Source organism: Chelonia mydas, chromosome 7 (genome assembly GCF_015237465.2).
Source record: "Chelonia mydas isolate rCheMyd1 chromosome 7, rCheMyd1.pri.v2, whole genome shotgun sequence".
Lineage (NCBI taxonomy): Eukaryota > Metazoa > Chordata > Testudines > Cheloniidae > Chelonia > Chelonia mydas.
In genome coordinates, this window is record NC_057853.1 from 45,108,084 (window position 1) to 45,125,112 (window position 17,029).

A 17,029-nucleotide genomic window follows, 5' to 3' on the forward strand; every position below is an offset into this window, starting at 1 on the left:
GTGGGGCCGAGCAGGGAGGGAGTGGGTCCTATTTTACTGCTGTGATCTGGTCACCCTATGCACCCCTTTACAGGCTTCCACACACCGTCAGTGCCTTGCTAGTGTGCCATGTGCTGTGAGATATCTCTTCTCTTTGTGTGTGACTATGAGTGTTTCCCTTGTGTGTGAATTTATTCAACAAAATCTTGAGCTTCATAATGGATTTGATTTAACTGAAAAATTCTTAATCAAGTATCACACACACCCCCCAACCTTCCTCTCGGCCCACAGATGTTTCGGCGGGGTGGCGCTGGGGAAGGAGGGTTTGTTTCGGCGGAGCGGGGTGGTGCTGGGAGGGGGGTTGTTTCGGCGGGGCAGAGGTGTTTCGGTGGAGCTGGTGGGTTTTGGCCCCCAGCTGTTTTCTTTGGAGTAATATGGCCCTCGCTGCTTTACAAGTTGTGCAGGCCTGTACTTGACATACAGCACTGCCATATAACCCAAGACATCTAGTGAAAAACCAGGAATCCCTACTTTTCCTAGAAAGTTGGATCATTACCTGGTTAAGTCATAATGCGGACTTAAATGCCAGAATTAGCCATACTCTAGTACATTCTTGAATTTTTTTCAATCTGCATACATGCACACAAGTTTAAACTTAACTCTTTATTCAAAGCATCTAGTACATGCCACTTTTTAAAACTGTTATAAAAAAAAGTACATTTTAAGTTCCCACCCTACAGAACAAGTATTATACATCAGAAAAAACTTAGGCCTGGTCTACACTAGAAAATTAGGTCAGCATAACTACATCAATCAGATGTGCGAAAAATGCACATCCCTGATTTTGGACACACTTGTGGCTATTACCCATTCCCACAGACCGAAAGGGAAGACAGAGTGCGCAGTACAAAAAACGTTGAAAGATGGCGCCAATTGTGGACGGAAGCACAGGGATTGCTGGGATACAAACCGATGCATCATGGGGCGTTGGGACAGGATTAGAATGCCCCACACCCCTCGCCCCCTTCCCACAAGCCACAGAGCCAGAATGGGAAGAGGTGCTCTGTGGGATAGCTGCCCATAATGCACCGCTCCCAATGCCGCTGCAAGCCATATCAGTGAGCTTGCAGCTGTCAGTGTGGACAGACTGCAGCACTTTCCCTACTGCGCCAAAGGCGGGTTTAACTCAAAGCGCTCTACAGCTGCAAGGGTAGCCATGCCCTTAGTTAAGCAGACCTAAGTCCCCATGCAGACAGTGCTAGGTCGACTGAAGAATTCTTCTGCAGACCTAGCTACCACCTCTAGATGGGGGATTACCTATACCAACAGGAGAATCCCTCTCATCAGAGTAGGTAGCATCCACACTGAAGCTAGTGTAGTGTTTTAAGTGTAGACTTATAAGCACTAAGATTTACACAATGCTTGGATTCCAAAGGATTAACTGCAGTATTCCCAGCACACGCATTTTTACAGCACGTGTATGGCACTGTTAGACACAGTACCCAAAGCAATTCCTCCCAGAACTATGGTCACTTCATTCAAGTATTCTGTTTTAAATCAAAGGGGAGAGTTCAAGAGAAAGGGCAAGATCATAAACTGTGTAAATTGTAAGGTCATATCTACACTACCATTTATGCCAGCATAATGCCAGCAAAACTTATGTTGCCCAGGGGTGTGAAAAAAACCACCTCCCTAAGCAACATACGTTTTGCTGGCATAAGTGGCAGTGTGCACATCACCATCTCGGCGGGAGAGCTTCTTCCACCAACACAGCTACTGCCGCTCATTGAGGTGGTTTTATTCTGTCCATGGGAGAGCTCTCTACCCATCAGCATAGAGCCGCTTCATGAGTGATCTTAAAGCAGTGCAGCTGCTTCGGTACAGTTATGCTGCTCTAAGATCACTTGTGTAGATGTGGCCTAACTGTCGAGAAGTGCCCCTAGGCTACATGAGAGGATACTTACTAGAGCAGCCCGAATTCTCATCTTTTCCCTTGAACAAGCCAGTTGACAATTTCAATCCTAAATTGCTTTCCAGGAACTGGCAGAACAGGGTTGCGTGATTTAATCATTAATTTAAACCACTTTTTTTACATCAATATTTAAATCAGGTTGAGGACTTGTGAAACTAATCTGAAAACTTGTGCTATTGCAACTACAGATTCAAATTTATAATGAACTAAATGATACATGCAGTTTTTTTAATGCCATTCCTGGCAGGGTACCTTATTTGAATTTTATGAAGCTGCTATACACAAAATATTGAAAATTATGGCCCTGATTCTGCTCAGACTTAAATAGGCATGTAACTTTACAAACCTGAATAGTAACTGACTTCAGTGATATTCATGTGTTTAAATTTAAGGGTAAAGTTAAGAGCTAAAATGGTTTGTTTTTGTTTATTAAAAACTTCTCTATTAAACCATATCTACACCATGGCACAACAGTGTAATCCACAGTGCAGATGGAGCCCTCTGCAACAGTTTTCCCGTCACTGTACGAGTGGCACCGCCTCAGTGGCAGTAGCTAGGTCAATGGAAGCAGTCTTCTGTTGGCCTAGCTGCATCTACATAAGCCATAAGGCAGGTTTGGGATAGCTACAACACTCGGGTATGGATTTTTCACACCCCTGAGCACCACTGCCATGTTGACCAAAGTTTTAAGTTTTAGTGGCAAAAAAAATCTGTCACCTCAAAACAAAATCGCTTCTGTTTTAACGATAAGTAGTTATTTAGACTTTCAATTTATTAGCAAGATTATTGTGAATACAGGCCAAAATATTGAAGCCTAAAGTTAGGCTCCTAAGCCCATATTTAAGCACTAAAGTTTGGATTTTCTAATGCACCTAAAGGACTTTGGGATCACAAGTTCCACTGACTTCTAATTGCAAATCCTGACAAAGTATAGTCTGGTCAAAATAGTTCAACTTTTTTGACCTGTGGAATTTCAATATACTGGAAGGTGTCACTGGCTGCAAGAACAGTGCAGGACATTTGCTTATCAGTTTTGTGTTGTTCTCACAGTAAGGATGATAATGAAGCACTCAATTGGTTGTTTTCAGCACAGATAAGCATTGTAAATGTGAAACTTCTTAGAAAAAAATTGTGTACAATCTGAAATTCTACTAACATCAGGAAACAAGTACAAAACGTTCTTTTGGTAACTGAAAATTATAAAATGGGAAGTGGAAAACTAGAAACAAATTTTAAAGAAATTACGATTTAAAATAAAAAGTTTACATAATCATTTGTATTGAACCTGTAGCAGAACCATAAATATTTAAATTCTGAAATAGACAAATGGGCTTACAACAAGATCTGTGTTCATCCAGCATGGATAGGGTCATACCACTTTAAAACAACTGCACTCTAATCTAGTTTAGACAATTGCTTTTAGAACTGTTCTCAAAGTCTCACTGTAGCCGAAGCCTAAAGCAGCATTACCAAACTATCATGAAAACCCGCCCAGACATAGGGTTCATATTGGGAATATGGCAATAGATCAGCCTACCTATATGTTTTTTTCCTAGAGGTTGTGTGCTTCAAATCATAATTTTGGAGTTTTTTAAAATAGGCCTCTACCTCTAATGGTTCAGAGGATATATTTCAAACAGTAAGTCCAAGGTAAACAGATCAGTTACATCTGCCTGAACTTGCACAGAGCTTGAAACAGCTCCAAAAGCTGTGAACTATCCCACTCATATTAGAGGGGGTCAACACTGAAGCCTAATGATGATGATGTAAACATCAACACAAGCTAACTATTTTACTGCTGGCGAAAGTATATAAGAAAGGAAGAAAATCTTATGAAGCTGCACAATTTACTGTGAATTAAATTACATTGTGGTGGGATAAGTGGGCGGAGCTTAAAGAGCACCACCAATTATTTCCAGTTCAACTCCAACTAGACAAAACTCTATTTACCTGCACTTACTGCAAACATTCAATAATTATTTTTTAAAAACTATCAATATTTTACTTGCCTGTCAAAAAAAGAAATGTTTACTCACTCACACAAGGAAGATTTTGTAAGGCCCGCCTAAAATATTAAATCATTCAGTTGTCTAGATTTAAGTTTCTAGGAAATAAAACTCAAAATAGCTGTTACCAAATCATGACAAAACTTTATTAAAACCCAGAAGAAAAAAAAAGCACAATGAAAAGGCGAAGCTCCAGTTTCAGCTGCCCCATTTCTCAGGCCATAGATTTCCAAATTAATTCCTACATACAAAACTGAAAAGAAATATTCAGGAGTTCTCTACAACCAAAAGTTATACTGCTTTAATTATGCCTGTACAATTAGAGCAGTACACACAGAGAGAGTGTGCAATATACTTATATGAGTGGATACACTTATACCAGTACAGCTTACTCCCATATGGGAAGAGGAATAAGCTAAATCAGTAGACATCTTTTATACTGGTACAACTGAGTCCACACTTGTACTGATTTAACAACTGTACTGATTTAACTATTTTGGTACAAAAATCATACCCTTAACTGAAATAGTTAAAATTGATACAGAAACTGTGCAGACCAGGACTTAGATGCTCCAATGCCCACTACAAAACACAACTATACTTTCTGCAAAGAGAGAGGGCATAATACTTAATCAGTTCCACACACCCATCAGATAGCGAGGGGAAGAACGTGGTTGGAGAAGGTGAGTCTCCCCTTTGCCGGGGCTGGCATTCACATCCCCACCCAAAGGAGGTGGGGAGAAGATGAAGTATTAGGTGAGGGCAAGTGCTTCAGGGATACGTGGGGCACTACCACACACCCCATTAACAGGCACAAGAAGGGGTGAGACATGAGGTCACCTCGGCAAAAGGGGTGCAGGGGAAAGCAACGCCCCGCACAACAGCAGGCGGGGAAGAGGCGGGGAGATACATGGGGAGGGGAAACACCTCCCTCCCAGCAGATGGACAGGCTAAGTGCATGGGGGGAGCTGAAACTCCACTAGCAGTCGGCAGAGAATCACCCTGGCCAGAGGCTGAAATGAAGCATCCCCTCGTAGGGACTGGCGAGAGAAATAACACCTGCTCCACCCCGTGGGTGGGTGATGGGGGCGGAGGAAGGCTGTAGCCCCCTACAAGTGGGAGAGGGGAAGCCCCCACCTGACTGGGAGGAGGGGCAGTGACCCTGGTGAGGCGAAGCCTGACACACGGGCGAGAGCGGCGGCGCGGGGCAGGGGCGGGAAGTGAGACCCCACCCCACACACTCACGTGTCTGTGGAAGCCGCCGCCGCCGCCCCGGTGGTGGGGGACCGAAATAGGGGAAGCCCCCGGCGGCGGAAGGGACCGATTGGGGGCGGCCCCGTGCGAGGCGGGAGGGGGAAGCCGAGCCCCCCCGGCCGTTGGCTGAGGTGAATGCCCCCGGCGCCGGGGACTGGGCAAAGGAGCGGCCTGTGGGGCCGCGCCGGGGGCCGCGCTGTGCCCGCTCCCCCCGGTACCTGCCCGATGCCCCGCTGGCTCCCCGCCGCTGCTCCCGGCCCCTGCGCTCGGCCCCGCACACACCGCGGCGGCGGCGATTGCTATGGCGGGCACACACTTTCCGCGTCACCGCGCTGCAGCGCCGTCACGGCGCGCGAAGGGAAGAAGCTTGCGCTCAGCCTCTAGGGAAACATAGTTCGAGATCAAACGACTCCAGCGCGCAGGCGTCTCTGCTCCATGGGCGGGAGGAGGCCCAAGGGAGGCTGGGAGTTGTAGTTTTCCCCATGGCTGTAGCCTCTACTCGTCGTTTTCAGGGTAGCGGGACAGGGGTTACTGCCCCATGCCATCCCAGTTCCAAACGAATGTGGCAGCGGCCTCCTCCTTCTGTGCCCATCCTAGGCCCCTGCCCACCATGTACACAGTCCCCACAGTGCCCCCTCCTCACTGGCATCCCAGCCCCTCTGCCTCCAGTGCCCAGCCAAATCCACCCACCAGGCAAAGTCCTACACTTGTAAAACTGCACCCCTGCACAGAGGCTAGGCAGGTTCAGCATGGGAAGGAGTAAGGCAGGATTCCAAGCCAGGACAGGAGAGCTAACAGATACCCTACAGTATACTCTGATAAATCCCTGCACCCCATCCCTCAGTGACCCAAGCCATGTGGAACAGCCTCCCAGAATTCAATAAGGCCAACCTCCCCCCAGCCTCCCCTGCCCCATCATCACTCTCTTCCCTTTCCCCTTCACCCCCCCTAGGAGATCTATGTGCAGCCCAAAGGCCAGAAGAAGTTCTACAACCAGTACAGCAGCTGCAGGGGAGTTGGTTTGGTTTTTTGACTAGAGGTCACTCAACTGAAAATGGAGACCATCCAAGACCTGTAGTGGTCACAGGCCACACCTCTATTAGAGACAAGACAAGAGCAGCTGTGAACTGATCCATTTTATGTATATCAGGTATAGCCTCCAGCTCCTGCAAAGTTACCAACAGGGGCTTAGGTTGGGCATTGCCTGCAGAAGAACATCCAGCTCCTTTACCTGCTAAGTGCCAACACAGCCTTTTAGGGGCACAAGCCAGTTTTTCGTGCAAATATCTCAACTGCTGTTTGAGAACCACCTGCATGAAAATAAAATGAACATAAATAATAATTGTTTTTCCCTTGATTTTCTTTCCAAGTTTTACCTGCCCTGCACTTACCATCTATGGGACTGCATGATAATAGCTTGACATCATGCTCATGGATATAGCCAGGTGTAAGCCATAATATACAAGTTTTAATTACCTGGGACTAATATTACCCTATTATTCACTATTCAACTGCACCTGCTCCATTACTGATCACATTGGATCCCATTTATCCCTGGAGTAACTCTATCAGTCACTCAAGTTACAAAAGGGAGGGCCTTGGCACATTATGAGGACCCTACCAAATTCATGGTCCATTTTGGTCAATTTCAAGGTCATAAGATTTTTAAAATAGTAAATTTTATGATTTCAGCTATTTAAATCTAAAATTTCATGGTGTTGTAACTGTAGGAATCCTGATCCAAAAAGGATTTGGGGGAGGGGGGAGGTGTCGCAAGGTTACTGTAGGGATGGTTGTGGTACTGCTACCCTTACTTCTGCGCTGCTGCTGGCAGTAGCACTGCTCTCCGAGCTGGGGAGCTGGAGAGCAGCGGCTGCTGGCCAGGAGCCCAGCTCTGAAGGCAGAACCGCTGCCAGCAGTAGCGCAGAAGTAAGTATGACATAGTATAGTATTCCCACCCTTACTTCTTCACTGCTGCTGGTGGGGCGCCGCCTTCAGAGCTGGGCGCCCAGCCAACAGCTGCCACTCAGCTCTGAAGGCAGCACTGAAGTAAGGGTGGCAATACTGCAGCCCCCCTAAAATAACCTTGGGACCACCTTTTGGGTCAGGACCCCCAATTTGAGAAATGCTGATCTCTCTTGTGAAATCTGTATAGCATAGGATAAAAGCACACACAAGACCAGATTTCACAGGATAGCAGGAACTATCATTTACTGCATTTGTACAATGCCTAGACTGGGCTGGGCTCTAAAGAGCTACCACAATATAAATGCTAAATAAGTTGTGTACAAGGGCACATCTACTTTGGAATATTAAAGCTATATTGTAGGACGGTACAGAGGCAGTAGCAAATGGGGCAGCATGTACATTCCTTCCAAGATGGTTGACACCCTTTGATAGTGCTGCAGTAGGGCACGTTACTAATCTCTCAAAAGTTAAGTACATAAACTGCACTCATATTGTAATACATGGAGATCCACACAGCTGAATTGACCCCATTATGCATTGTATTCACCATAAAACTTGGAATGAATTCTCTGGGACAGTCTCTGGTTGTTCCAAAGTCCCGTCCAGGCATATGGGATAAGGACGATGGGGGTCGGTACTTTACCAAGCAATGGATGGCTATATAATGCAGATAAGAAATCCTCTCTCATTGTCACCATTTCACAATACCAGCTTCACCTGTTCCTTAGCTCATGCCATTTGTTTGGTTTTGAGCTCCCTTTTATTCATCCCAATAATTTCTTTCCCTGCCTGTTTTGCTCCACAACCATGAAATAAGACATTGATGAATACTGGTCAATTTAGCCTTGGCTCTGTTCCCAGTGCCAGCTACTTTCACCCATTAACAGCAGCTTGCTTTGGCAACAGGACAGCTTTTCACCAGGCAGGGAACAGAAAGGAACTGAACCCCAAGCAAGCCATTTAGATAGAAAACTATTAGATTTAAGAAGATGAATCTGCTCCAGTTCTGACTCTGTCCATGCACAGATCACTTGGGTATGGTTACTTTAATCACAGGGAGGAAACATGATCTAGTGCTTAAAGCAGGGGATGGAGTCAGGATGCTGGTTCTGTTCCAGCTTTGCCAATGACACACTTGTGACTGTTAGCAGGTCACTTCACTTCTCTGTCCCTTCTCTTTCTGATCTGTAAGATGGGAAATAACCTCCACTTCCAAGGGGATTGAGACACTTGATTAATTAATGGAACAGGCTATTCAGTAGAGGTGTTGAGTTACCATCTAGGCAGTAGTCTGTTCTTCTGCACATCCACCCTAAAGGATAGGAGAGATGACTCACTGGAACACCCAAGAGGTTATCTCAGAGTGTTTTTCAGTTTAACTCCAGAATGTGTCTGTTTTGTTCATCTACATAACCACTTCAAACTCCGCCTACTTTTCATTAACCTTATGCCAAAGGCAGAAAGTGTACAGATTTTGTCTCCATGTCTTTGGAAAAAACAGATTAGCTCACCACTTAATACACATTTACTTGGCCCTCTCACCTGCCCTCTGTACCTGAACTATTGCCCCCCCTTCTCCATTTTGTCTTGTCTGTCAGATTGTGCACTCTGCAGGGAAGGGCTAGTGACTTATTCTGCATTTTGTAGTGTCGTGTACTTTGACAGTGCTATAGGGTGCCCCTTCCTCCATCTATGACATGTTTAGGTTGTACACAGTAGCTCTAGATATACACACACAGCAAGGTTAGCCAACAATCTCCCCTACGATCAGAACAGATTACAACATCTGCAGGGCAATGAAAGAAAACACGCCCTCAGAGCTAACCTACCCTCAAGCAAAACTTGAGTCAGCAGAACCATGCAGTTTCCAGGAAGGGGAGAGAGTTCCAAACCAGATAAGGTGACCAGACAGCAAATGTGAAAAATCGGGATGGGGGTGGGGGGGTAATAGGAGCCTATATAAGAAAAAGACCCCAAAATCAGGACATCTGGTCACCGTAAAACCAGAATGCCCTGCCACTAGTCCCCAAATTCCAACTCTAGTGATGCCAAGGGTAGCATCTCATCTGATCTCAATCATCAGGAAAGTTCACATGGATGTTTCATCTTCCCCTGTGAAAGCCCTGTGGGCAACATTTAGTTCTTCCCTATAATGCATTTGTCATCAGACACAGCCATCCCCACTGACTCCAGAACCACAGTTGCAACTCCCAATTTAATGATGTCACGACATGGACAAAATGCTGAGACCCCATGTTGGTTGACAATCAGCCTCTGAAAGGCCATGGAGACCAAGAAGCACAGTTCTAAATTGAAAGAGACCAAAAGGAGTGATAAAGGTAAATCTCTCCTGTAACAACTTAGGCTAGGTCTACACTACACACCTTTTGGCGACACCACTGTGCCGTTACAGCTGTGCAGCTAAAAGGCGCCCAGCGTAGCCACTGTTTGTCAGCAGGAGGGAGCTCTCCTGCCAACAAAGCGCTGTTCACATCTGCACAATTTGCGTCATTTGGGGGTGGGGGGTGTTTTTTCACACCTCTGAACAACAGAAGTTTTGCCAAGGAAAGTCTGGTGTAGACAAAGTCTTAGTGAGCAGGACTGGCAAACACTTTTTCATCAGGCCCAGGGTGTCTGTTAAGCAATATGTCCACTCATAGCATGGGGTAGGCATTAAACTTAGGAACTGCACAGATCCAAGGTCAAATGATAAGTGGATCCATGCAATTCTGCTTCTAGATCAGTACAACTGGGGCCTGTGCTTCGCTGTGCAATTCCTCAGTTAAACCCACATTCATCATCTGCCTAATTATTTTTCACTGCTATACCTTTAAAGCTGGTACTGGTGTGTTGCCCTTGTCACTCCACCTAGGTCTGGATCCATGTCAGATCAGCTTGGTCTGTGCCAACTGTATCAAACAGGCCATAACATAATTAAGCTACAAGTCCAGAACCAGTTTCTGTTGTTTTGGAGGAGGTATTCTTCCACCTAGATTGTCCCTTCTCCTTGGAGGAGGGCTCTAATTCAGGGTTTTATGTTTACAGGGGAGATTAAGCTCTCCTGGGCCTTGGGCTGTTCCCTTCACCATCCTTTAATACAAAATGTAGAAAGCAAAATAAGACTCAGCTTCTGTAACAGCTATACCCACTCAAAGGTATCAGAAGGAATCTTCCTTTCTCTGTTCTAGAGCACTATTGGATAAACCCACCAACCTCCCCAGACTGATGTTTACCTCTGCACTGCAGCCTCAGGAATTTGAGGCATGGAAGTTCACTCTTCCTTTGAGGGCTTGTTAAGAACATAAGAATGGTCATACTGGGTCAGACCAATGGTCCACCTACCCCAGTATCCTGTCTTTGGACAGTGGCTGGTGCTAGATGCTTCAGAGGGAACAAACAGAACAGGGCAATTATCAAGTGATCCATTCCCTGTCATCCAGTACTAGCTCTGTGACCATTGTTTTTCTGTTTAGTCACTAAACAAAGTCCCCAAACAAGTCCACCTCCCTTCTGATGAGTTTTGTAGGGCCAAACATCTGCCGCCAAGAGCTCTTAATCTTGCAAGGGGAAGTGATATCAGGAAGGTTTTATGAGACCCTTCTTCCATTTCCTCTTGATCCTACGCTGCTTCCTTCAGCAGTCCTTGAGAGTGGACCCACTGAACCTGTAATGTGACACGGTATGTCATTTTCTTGTCCAGGGCTATGGATGCCATGTGGCCACCTTAACCAACTGACAGACTTTCAGAAAGAATGGTTTTTTTCAACCTTCCCTTAAGTGCCCACTAGATGGGATTCAATTCTTGAGGGGTTTAGGTCCAATGGGATTAAGTCCCATTTTACAACAGTCTAGCTGTAGGCAGAGTCCAACAGTGCTTAGATTCTTGGCTTGCACTAGAATCAAATTGGGGGTAAGTGGGGGAGAGAGCCCCATCTAGGGCTGTTCTATGATGCATCTCTCAAAGTGATGCTTCCATTCCACTGGAGGGCATCATCTATAGCAGGGGGCACTTCTCTTTCCTGCAGTAGAAATACAAATTTTCTAGTGCCTCGCTCTCGCCTACAGAGATGCCAAGGGGGTAAGATTGAGTCCTATCCAGCACAGGCCTCATCATTGCATAGCAAGGGGCTTGCTCGGTCTAAGCTGAAAGGTATTGGAACATTTTATTTCCTTTAGGAGACAAAGTGGAGGGGCGCTCTCTCTCTCTCTATGTAATTTGTCCCTTCAGTTTTACCTCACCCTTGAGCAGGCCCAGATTACAGCCAAGGTGATCTACCACCCTTCCATTGACATCTCCACTTGTGGCTGAGTCTTAACCTAATGCTGGCACACCCACTCTTTCACTCCAAGAGGCAACATTAATTGCTTCAAAATAATCAGTTCAGCCACCTGAGGGGCAGACTGATTCCAGCTTTAACCATTTCTAGCCCAGATCATACAGTTGATAACTATGGCTTTGGGCCTTCTCCCAGCCTGGTCTCTCTCCTCCTGGAACTGATATTGAAGTCTCTAAGATTTCTAGATAGTAGCATTTCAACCTGTAGAGGAATGTGGATATGTAAGTGTCATAAATAGGCACATCAAGGATTGCAATCACCCAGCTCTTCCCATATTGCAATGCAGAAGGCAAATGTTGGTATGGAAAAGCCAATGGGAGGGCAGTCCCCCAATATGGAAGAGGCTGAGTGGGAGGAAGATGACAGCTTTCACTTGCTGTGACTCCAACTGCCACATGCCTATTCAAGACCCAGTAAGCTGGCTTGGGGCTGAGACAGGGCTGCTGCAGATCAGATCTCCACAGATTCAAGGACCTGCAAGTGCCTGTGGCCATTCATTCACAGATCTCTAGGAACGCTTCTGGGTCATTAACTGGTCTCATCTTAGTTAAGAAAAGGCCTGGTGCCATGGAAATCTTTCTTGCATAGTCACCCTGCTTGATGCATTTGGGTTGCATAAGAAGGCCATTTTCATCAACAGGACTAGTTATTGCTAGCAGCTGCACCTCCTGCTATTTCTGTTCCACCTGCAACTTCTGCTTTCAAAACAAAACTTTTAAGGGGGTTCACTGCCAGACAGCCCCACTTTTCCTGCCAGTTGTGAAAGCTCTGACGAGGGCAGCTGTTCAGTCCAGTAATACTATTCCTTTAAGAAGCTGAATGAGCCCCTCTTGAGTGAAAGGTCCAGTTATTATAAGTTTCCTTTGTTTTGCTTCAGTCCAAACTAAAATAGTAACAAGGTTCCAGAGCCAGCTTACTTTACCCAACCTCTCCTGGAAACCCTTCTCTCCTGGTAGCTGATAAATAGTTCTAAACAGCCCTTGTTGTTTTACTTCAACACTCCTTTCTTCAAGCTCTGAGAGAGACTATTTCTCTGTCAGCCAGGCCTCTCCTTTCTGAGGATATAGGCTCTGTAATCAACTCCAGCTGAAGCACTTCCTGCTTCCCAACATCTGAATTAACCCCTTCCTTCCTCCTTGGAGTATAAGCCCCTATCATAGGCCTACTCTGAATAGGCATGAATGCTGCTACCAAAAATACTGAATCCAAGCATGAAATCTTCAGGTGCTGCAGGATACAGAATGCAAGAAGATCCGGTGAAATGGAATAAGATTCCTGATCACCTTTGGTTCAAGGCTGGTGCAGATCTATTTTAATTAATTCTTTTGATATATCAGTTGAAAACACACCCTGTCAAAAAAGCCTTTACCATGCACAGTCACGTGATAGCAAAAAAAAGTCAATACAAATAACAAAGAGTTAGATTTAAAAGAGCTAACAGGGTAGGTTCAAGAGATCCATATTTAGCATTGTTTAGTTATTTATTTAGCATAGTATAACATTACCTCATTGTTATACTACACCTGGTGATTGGGATCACCAGTTCAGACACTTATAGACAAGAAGACAAAAACCTTAGGACCAGCATTTAAGAAGTTTCTTGAGCCAAAGGCTCAAGGAACAGGAAGAACAGAAGACATCTAAACAGAATCCAGGAATACACTGGCTCTGTTTCCTAAGAACATCCAGAATACTACTGACAGTGCTCATGTTCTGACAGAAATACCTTTCTCACCAAGTCACAGTCACTGACAAACATGAAGAGCAGCAAACACAGGCTCCAGGCAGCAGATCCACCTTAGTGGCCAAAGAGGCCACGCAAAAGGGACTGTTTTAAGAACAAGAAGTAATCATGTCTTCAGAAAGCCGCTGAGGTGCGAGAGATTTTATTGACAGATGTCCAATAAGAAGCAGAATAATCCTTTAACCTCTTGAGAAGGTTCAGGTCTCTTACCCTAAATTCCAACCTAGACATCTCCATTTGTGTGCTGTGATGTGGTGTATAAATCCCACATTGGTTAACCATGGGTTAACAAAAAGAAAAGGAGTACTTGTGGCACCTTAGAGACTAACAAATTTATTTGAGCATAAGCTTTCGTGAGCTACAGCTCACTTCATTGGATGCTGTAGCTCACGAAAGCTTATGCTCAAATAAATTTGTTAGTCTCTAAGGTGCCACAAGTACTCCTTTTCTTTTTGCGAATACAGACTAACACGGCTGCTACTCTGAAACCATGGGTTAACAGGAGCTTAAGCCCAATTAGACCAGAGTGTGTCTCACCTGGAGGGGGTGTTAGGCATAACTGGAGATCAAACCCAGCTGGGGAGGGGCTGGGGGGCCTGCATAAAGGAAGGAGCACAAGGCTATAGCAGAAAAATCAGGGAGGAGACCCAGATGAGAGGTAGCTGGGTGGGGTAGAAGGCTGAGAGGTCTGGAGGCTATGCTCTGAAATAAGAGCAGGAGAGAACTTTCCTGAGCTATAGCAAGAAACCTTATGGGAAAAAAGGGTGTAGGACATGGCAAGGAAGCCTAGGGTGTTAGGGAAGGCCACTAGAAGTAGAGAAAATCCTTGGTATAGACAATGAAAAGGCAAAGCTTATAGGAGATAGTGATTCTTACTGCAGTGGGCCCAAAAGAGGATTAAAAATGGAGCTGCAAATGAGGGAGCAATAAGGGGTTTTGTAGTAGGGAGCCTGACTACTTGGTAAAGTACAGGGAGTTGCATGGTGGGTTTTTTGTTTGTGTTTTTTTTTTTTTTGAATGGTCTAGCTTGAAGATCCCATGGGAGGACCTGTGTCTTAATAACCCCTGAGAAGAGGGGCTGAAAGGACTGGGTATTGTTCTATGTGGGCTTGGGACTGAAGTACCACAGCAAGGGTAGGAAAAGTATGACTGGGCCAATGGGCTGAGTTTCAAGACGACATTGACTGCTGTGGGTCTGGAGTGACTGTCAGCAGGGGACACTGGAGAGGACAGTCTGCTATGCCATGCCCAGCTAGGAGAAGGTGCTCTAGGGATGATTCTACCCTTCCACAGGGCTTTGTTAACTGACTACAATATCCTGTAGATGCTATTTTTGACTACTATTATTTATTTGCATTTTATTTGTTGTAAGGGAAGATGTAAGAGTAGTTATTGAGTCTGTGGATACTGACCCTTGCTATGTAACCCTATGTCAGGCGAGAGGGGATCAGATAAAGTTCAATCTCCTACTAATACTTGTATATGTGTTAAACCTCTACTACAGTGTGCTATGCCCAGGTTGATTATGCTGGCATTTGGAGGAGGGATACAATATCAGGAGCTGAGCTATAAAGACTAAACTCTGATCCCATATTTGCAACCTAAAGGATCTAATTCTACAGATTTTGGTGCCACAGACTGCACAAATTGGCCTCTTTGCTAGGAAATATGAAGGATTGCCCATGGGAAATGCAGAGGATTTTCTCTTAATTGCCCACTAGAGGACACTCCGCCTCTACCCCAGTCCAGCTAATAGAGCAGCCCTCTGGCAGAAAAACTTTGAAAGCTTTTCCCTCTTTTTGTGTATGCAAGGTATTCTTGGTTGTCTGGTGGAATGTATATTGCAATGGCAAAGCTCAGCCCCACTCCTGGTGCTATCCATCTCGACTCATCAAGTCACAGTGGCGTGACACCAAAATATTGTTGGGGGAGGGGGGGATTACATGGTGTGTAGACCCTCCAACAGTATCAATTTTCCATGAACGGTGCTAGGTTTCCAGGTACTATGCCAAGGATATTGCTTGATGTATCAGATTCTGGCCACCAGAAGCCTGTGAAGCCAGCTTCCAGGATGTCCTCATTGTATCTGCCCTGCCTTTGCACACTTTTGACTGGCCAGAGACTTCAGTGGAAAGGTTGGGGGGTTAGACCAGCAATGGTGGGGTAGGGACAGCTGCCATGATACCATGAACCTGCCCTACCTAAATACAGCTGTATAAGCTATAGGAGTTACAGTACCTGCTACAAATTACTTACAAACTAGATAGGACAGCTGTCATGGGACAAAATTATTGCATACCAGATGACCCTATGTGAATTGAGAGTGGAGACCCCAGTTCAATCACAAGGAGGAGGCACACAAGAGTCATCCCTTTAGTGTGAGGGGAAAGAGAGGGAAACAAACCAAAACATCTAAATAACAAATATGCCAACCAAGCCTTTGATATTCTAATAGAGCCAGGAATAGCCACACAAAACAAAGAGAGGAGGAGGAGGAAGGGGGACAGACAAAAGCTTTGATAATTAAAGGACTCCACATCCAAAAGACCTGGCAGGGCAGGGGGAGCAGTTGAAGGCCCCAGAGTCTGCCAGCAAATTAAGTCCAATCTTCTGCTCACTGGGCTGTTCAGCAAGATCACAGGCAGTAGCAGGAGACAAGGGAAGGGGAGATGGATCAGCTCAGGAGCAGGGTGTGAAGAGACTGAGCACAGAAGAAAGTGGATGCAGAAGCTGGGTACCATGTGGCCTGGGAGAGTCATTCCTGCATTGGGATGTGCATGTGAACAGAGATCATGTTGGGGTGATTCCTCCACCAGAAGAGTCACAGCGAAGCAGAGAGAGAAGCTTTCAGCAGCAGATCAAACCTTTCCACTCTCCAGATGGAGACAGACTGAGGGGAAGCGGTAGAAGGGAGATATCAGAAAGGGCTTTGCTGAAGAAGGCATTTCAGACAGTATTATTTGTGGGGAGAATATAGAGAAAAGGGGATTAAAGGAAAAGGAGTAGCAGGTTTCCCAGGGCTGCATTTTCCCGGGGCTTGAGTTGGTACAGCAGAACTAACCAAGACCAGCATCAGGATTTGGGAATAGGGAGAGACTTTTAGGTCTGAGGCTATGTCTATACTAGCGTGGTAAATCGACCTACACTACGCAACTCCAGCTATGTGAATAACGTAGCTGGAGTCGACGTACCTTAAGTCGAGTTACTTAGTACCTTAAGTCGAGTTACACCGCAGGGGGTCAACAGGAGAAAATCTCCCGTTGACCTACCTTACTCTTCTCGTTGGGGGTAGAGTACAGGGGTCGACTGGAGAGCGATTTGGCAGCTCTTTACTAGACCCACTAAATTGACCACTGGTGGATCAATCTCAGAGCATCAATCCTGGCTGTAGTGTAGGCCTGCCCTTAGATGGGACTCAACTATCAATGGTGATTTACCTTCTACAGTAAAGAACTGGTAACAGCTCATCCAACACATCAGTGTAGTAGCATGGTCAGTTACATTAACTCCTCTAGACAAACACAAGATCTGCAGGACTTGACATCAGATGGATAATGGACCTCAGGCAGTGCTAGGGTTTGCAGCAATTCAGCCACAGAATTTATCAGCCAGGTATGCCAAGCAAAGAGTTGGTTGAGAACTTAGTCTAGACTGGAGAGAGGAGCCAGATCTCTTCCTAGAAACACAGGAGAATGTAGTTCATCAGCTCCAATGCTAATGAACATGAAGCTAATATCCAAATTACTTTGCTCCAAATATATCCTGGTGC

The 17,029-nt window shown here is 45.6% G+C and overlaps 1 protein-coding gene across 14 annotated transcripts in view; it reads right to left on the minus strand.

Moving 5' to 3' along the window:
• DCAF1 (DDB1 and CUL4 associated factor 1) overlaps positions 1–13,376 on the minus strand; it is a 114,864-nt gene extending 101,488 nt beyond the window's left edge. For 5 of the 14 annotated variants that reach the window (XM_043550369.1, XM_037905458.2, XM_037905457.2 and 2 more), the window contains exon 1: positions 5,430–5,576. The gene's annotated coding sequence lies outside the window, so the exon portion shown is untranslated. Of the gene's footprint in view, positions 1–5,429; positions 5,617–12,433; positions 12,552–13,242 lie in introns of those variants that run through there. The other 9 variants (XM_043550370.1, XM_037905460.2, XM_037905459.2 and 6 more) reach the window with 6 other exon arrangements.
• Between the last annotated feature and the right edge of the window lie 3,653 nt (positions 13,377–17,029).